The sequence below is a fragment of the Salvelinus sp. IW2-2015 genome, linkage group LG16, assembly GCF_002910315.2.
Source record: "Salvelinus sp. IW2-2015 linkage group LG16, ASM291031v2, whole genome shotgun sequence".
Taxonomy (NCBI): Eukaryota; Metazoa; Chordata; class Actinopteri; order Salmoniformes; family Salmonidae; genus Salvelinus; species Salvelinus sp. IW2-2015.
The window spans coordinates 7,104,907-7,110,906 of NC_036856.1; the positions used below are offsets into that span (position 1 = coordinate 7,104,907).

The following is a 6,000-nucleotide window of genomic DNA, read 5'->3' on the forward strand; positions in this document are numbered from 1 at the left end:
ATTTTTTTGTTATAATCAAATGTTTTTTTTTAATCTTTTTTTAATCTCTGCGATTGTTGTAAGCAATTCACGATACAAAAAGGTTGAGAGACACTGTTTTATACTGCATAGATGGATTTGGAGGTGGGCACTTTCTGTGCAACAGCCATAGTGGGGTACAATAGACCGATTCACACACAGCTTAGAATTTCCCAAATGTCATGACTGATACCATATAAAAAACCTGTTCCCAGATCTGTATGTACTGTATTCAATGGTATGACATGATAGTCAGAGTTGGCAAGCACATACAGATGGGACCAGGGTAAAATAAAGAGGAGTCTAGCCACGCTTGACCTCTCTTGTTCACTCTTGACCGCACCTGTGGCCTGTCTTGCAGACTGCAGCTGACGTGTCTCGGGTGGAGCTGTCGCTACGTGTTACCGGGTGTGTGAGAACGCAGGCATGCTGCAGGTGCAGCTGACGCGCAGTGGGAAAGCATGGACCCGGCCTACATTGCTATTCAGGTACAGTAGAGTGGTGTCCTGAACACAACTCACACCAGTCAACTGAACAGCCAAGCTGTGGACTAGAGCAGCTAGGGTCAAGGTTACAATCCTACTCACTCATATTGAATTGACCTTGAAAAACAACAGTCTGGTGGTAAAGTTGTATAGTTGAATTGAATGGGACTCGAATCGGAGTCTAAGAATGTCAACCCCTCTTTCTCTCGCTTTCAGGTGGAAGATGGTACTGCCAAGGTGGGGAAAAGATTTCACCCACAGCACGGCAGTCTGATCCAGTTCGATCCAGGTGTGTGTGTGTGGTGTGTCTGTGTGTGTGTGTGTGTGTGTGTGTTGTGTGTGTGTGTGTGTGTGGTGTGTGTGTGTGTGTTGTGTGTGTGTGTGTGTGTGTGTGGTGTGTGTGTGGTGGGTTAGTTGATATACCTATAATAATGTTATTAGTTGATGTAGCTACCTCCTCTTCTCTCTCCCCTGTATGACTTGATTAGGAGTCACGTGAAAACCTGGAACATTTACCTGAAAGACGACGCCTGGAAAAAACCATGAGACGTTCACCGTGATTCTGAAAGGCCCCAGAAACACTGTTCTGGTCAGAGGAACTCAGCCAGTGTGGAGATTGTGGATCCTAGAGGAGGCGATTTAAGAATGATTCAGTGATTGGTTATATAATACAGTAGGCTGAGGGCTGTGTTCTGATGCCCTGACTCTGACTTGGTGTAAGCCTTCCTAACCAGCAGAGGGTGCATGTTGCCTATGGTTAATTGACATTTTGATATACTGATGCAGAGTGATGTTTAAATGTCATGCGTGCGTGGACGCTGGGTTTCGAGCGTGGGCGTCTGCGTGCCACAAGACTGTGTGACAAGAGGCCCTACCGGAATGTGCCCAATAAGTAACTCATTGTCATTTTCTGTTTCAAACTGTTTCCTCTCTCTTGTTGTACTTTACTGGACATAACCCAGGGTCATGTCAATTAAGCACTGAATGGAAGAAATCAGACAGAACAGGAGGAACTACGTGGAATTGTCCAATAAAGAAACATCATTTTTATTTCCCATTGCAAAACAGTTTGAAATGTTTTCCGTCGTGTGCCCTAATGAACATGACCCTGGTTTCTCTGTCGCTCTGTCTCGCGTTCTCTCTCTACAGGAATGTGCGACCCAGAGGACCTGAGGGTTAGGAAGATGAAAAAGGAGTACTTCAACCGCTCACGTCCCCAGTCCCACAGCTAGAGGAGCAGGCACTGACTTTGAAACAGACCTGCTGTGGGAGCCGCCCCCATCCACAAGGGGGACGTGCCCAACCGGAGGCCCTTCCTGGACTATGGGATGGAGAGAGGGAGCCCCAGGACCAGGCTACTCAGTTTCACAGCCAGGCCACCAGACAACTCAGACTGCAGGGCGGCAGCAACAGTAATAGCAACAGTCGCACGGTGAGCCTCTGAGTTTCACCAAGTACTTGATTGGAGCCCAGCACAACAATTACAATCAACAACCCATGTTGACTTTAGCGTTTCTTTTTGAGGAACTGCTGGGAAACTTTGGAAGTTGATTGATATTCAAATGATGTCTGCGGAAAGAGAGTTGTCGAAGCCGGACATAAACTTGCCATTCCTATGGATTGTTGTAGAATTTTCCTGAAGGAATATGTGAAATTCAACATAGTGGTTTTATGAATAGTGCCCGCATCTTACTGCATGTTAGCTATGTCTCTCCTCTGTGATTCTAGGTCCTTCATTCAGGTGTCAGGAGAAAGAGTGAAGAGAAAGTCTGGACGGTAAGACTCTTCATATACTGTAAACCTCACAACTTTGGAAGGAGAGAGGTCAGTCGACTCCTGAAAAGTGCACTCGCTACCTAAATGCAACATACCTTTCCAGTCCAAATGTCTGAACATTTTGATTCTCATGATAACGGCATGCTCTGGTTTAGTTCTCATTGCACAACAGGGTCAAGCTGTTGCATTTATCAGGAGTTGACTGTATATATATATGTGTCACCATGTGTCACATTTTATTGTGTCCCCACTCTCCACTATTCCATGCACTCACCCCACTGAGACTAGAGGAAAGGAGGCTGCCGATTCCAGAGCCCATCCCCCAGGTGCACCCGGACCTCCAAGTGATCCCAATCTGGAGCTGGTCTGGCCACAGGAAGTTCCTCCATGAGGTGAGGGTGGGGGATGCCCCCCAGGATGGATGCCCCTGTACCCTCGCCCAAACAACACAGGCTGGTCGCCAGCGCAAGGTGAGGGCATTGTTTTAACTAAAGGGGGGCTAGGGGGTTGGTGCAATGTTCCCTCTAAGCTGCGTAGCCTCGAGAATGCCATGCAGCTCCCCTAGGACTGCTGCGCAGAAATATTAGCCCCAGAGAGAACACGAGATTGAACTTCACTCAACTTTCTAGAGCAGTGGTCACCAACCTGGTCGATCGTATTCCAAGGCATTCCTAGTCGATCGCCAAACATTCTGTAAAAAAACAACGATAAAGCATTGTGTTCCTATTTTGTAAAAAATTCTCAGGCTGCTGGCGGTAGGTGCACCCGATTCAGCTGCCCTGCGAACCGGATATGTGAATGGTTGCCATTTTGAACCATTTAGTGTCTGAAGGTACAAACTCTTCCTTCGCAGAGGACCCAGAGAGCAAATCAAGTGCACTTTAGGTTTACCGCTGGCCAATCAGATGGCTCAGATTACGTGTCTGCAGTAAAGTAGCAGGCATAAAAGAAAGCTACAGCGAAGTTGATACTGTGAGATTTCAAAACGTTTAAACCATGACTAGAGAGAGACTGTCAACGAATACAGCAACGAGCTGCTGTTTTTATGATTGAGTTCATGTTTAAATTCTTACTCAGCACTGTCAACACTTTGTTTTCAACACTTTTATAAGCATAAAATGTGCTTCTCCCTATTTACACTCAGCGCTACAAACAAGCATTGCAGCAGTAAAGAATGAGTAGGAAATTGTATCTATAGGCTTGCGTTGTTATATAGCGCTTGGTCTTTTAATATCGAGGAATATTTCACTTTCTCTGTTCATGTAGAAATAATATGGGAGGCGTGCGGAGTTTCGCCATCAGCTGGAAGACGGTGCCCTTTTGGTCAGTGTCAGTGGAGGAAGGGAGAGCGAGGATGTTGAGAGTCTGCTGCTCTCCCTCCGCTGAGACTGACCATCTGATGCAGGCACCATCAGCACCGTAAAATAAAAAGCAAATGATTTAAACGTATGCTCACTCAGCTGTTGCTTCACAAGTAATACAATAACGGATCTATTACTGGTGTAATCATATAGCCTACTCAATTGAAATATATATATTTTAATGGGACGAAAAACAATGCATTGGCAGGGCATTCATGTAAAACCAATATGCGGTAATAATGTATTGGCAGTGGTGTGTATCACGGATGCCAAGGGAAGCCAGGCTTCCCATTTTTTTTACAACAATTACTTTTTTTTAAACATTAAATAATTTCTTTCATCTCTCTGTTTCATAATTTTCTTCAATGCGCAAGAGATTGAATGTATCTCACAGGAGAAAGCATCCGAGTGAGCGAAACAGCGCCCCCCTCTGTCTCTCTACGTGTAGGCCATCTATCTGATGCTGTCTGGTCCAAATGAGTATGACATTGTTGCCGCCCCTAGCATTGAATGCAAGGGAAGCCAGCAAGCATCTGGCCTCCCTTGACAAAAAAGTATACAAAATGAGCCAATCGGCATTGAGCTAAACTAAGCGAGCTCAACTGGTGAATGGTCCTGGCGCACCTAAAAAAAACTGTCAAGGAAAGCCAGCTTGGATTTGTATATTTTTGTTGTCACTGTGTTAGACTAAGCTCAGGTGATTTGATCATGTTGAAATGGTCTGGAATAGTGGAGGCGCTCCTGTTTTCTTTGCGACTTTCGGTTACCCTCTGTGGTTCTAAATCAATAGTTGTTTAGGGTCGAAAATGTCGAAACATTAACTTGCTTGACCTGCTGTAGGTCTGTTACTGTACATGCAATATTCTTTGTGACTTCAATGGACAGAGGTTGCTATCCGGTTTTCTGATAAACAAAGGTGTGGTTGAATGTATTCTGCCACTGTGTCTTCTTATTGTCTCGGCCTTGCCTTATATCAAAAGCATATGAATTAACCCGTTTTTAAGCAAACAACGCAATTATCACAACACAGGGTGTAATATGGCTCTTTTTGGCGGGTGGATGGCTTGGCATCCCCAGTAATTTACACACGCGTCGCTACTGATAGATGGTGCAGGAGGAGATGGCTGCAGTTTGACGGGCACCTAAACAATTGTGCGTGTGTTTTTCCGCGTTATTTGGACTTATTTTGTACATAATGTTTCTGCCACCATCTCTTATGACTGAAAAGAGCTTCTGGATATCAGGACAGTGATTACTCACCTCGTACTGGACAAAGATTTTTTTCTTTAAAGAGTCGGAAGCTAAAAATGTACTTCAGACACCCGACAAGGCCCAAATCCCTGTAATTTGCATGAAGAAGAGATGGAGATATTGGGGACGTAGGTCGGGGTGCCCTGTAAGGATCCGACGGCGAGTGAGTAATCAAATCAAATTTTTTATATAGCCCTTCTTACATCAGCTGATATATCAAAGAGCTGTACAGAAACCCAGCCTAAAACCCTAACAGCAAGCAATGCGAGTTGTAAGAGCACAGTGCTAGGAAAAACTCCCTAGAAAGGCCAAAACCTAGGAAGAAACCTAGAGAGGAACCAGGCTATGAGGAGTGGCCAGTCCTCTTCTGGCTGTGCCGGGTGGAGATTATAACAGAACATGGCCAAGGTGTTCAAATGTTCATAAATGACCAGCATGGTCAAATAATAGTAATCACAGGGAACAGGTCAGGTTTCCATAGCCGCAGGCAGAACAGTTGAACTGGAGCAGCAGCACAGCCAGTTGGACTGGGGACAACAAGGAGTCATCATGCCAGGTAGTCCTGAGGCATAGTCCTAGGAAGAGAGGAAAGAGAAGAAGAGAAGAATTAGAGAGAGCATACGTAATTCACACAGACACGGATAAGACAGGAGAAATACTCCAGATATAACAGACCCTAGCCCCCCGACACAATAAACTCCTGCAGCATAAATACTGGAGGCTGAGACAGGAGGGTCGGAGACACTGTGGCCCATCGATGATACCCCGGACAGGGCCAAACAGGCAGGATATAACCCCACCCCTTTGCCAAAGCACAGCCCCACACCACTAGAGGGATACTTCAACCACCAACTTACCATCCTGAGACAAGGCGAGTATAGCCCACAAAGATCTCCGCCACGGCACAACCAACGGGGGGGGGCGCCACCCAGACAGGAAGACCACGTCAGTGACTCAATCCGCTTAAGTGACGCACCCCTCCTAGGGACGCATGGAAGAGCACCAGTAAGCCGTGACTCAGCCCCTGTATAGGGTTAGAGGCAGAGAATCCCAGTGGAGAGAGGGGACCAGCCAGGCAGAGACAGCAAGGAAAGTTCCGTGCTCCCAGT

The 6,000-nt window shown here is 46.1% G+C and overlaps 1 protein-coding gene and 1 long non-coding RNA gene across 2 annotated transcripts in view; both read left to right on the top strand.

The window, feature by feature from the left end:
* The window catches only part of frem1b (Fras1 related extracellular matrix 1b), a 73,268-nt gene that overhangs the window by 55,616 nt on the left and 11,652 nt on the right, over positions 1-6,000 (top strand).
* On the top strand, positions 420-1,056 carry LOC139022557 (uncharacterized). Its single transcript, XR_011481145.1, has 3 exons — positions 420-506; positions 720-796; positions 995-1,056. It is a non-coding gene; the product is annotated as an uncharacterized lncRNA (long non-coding RNA).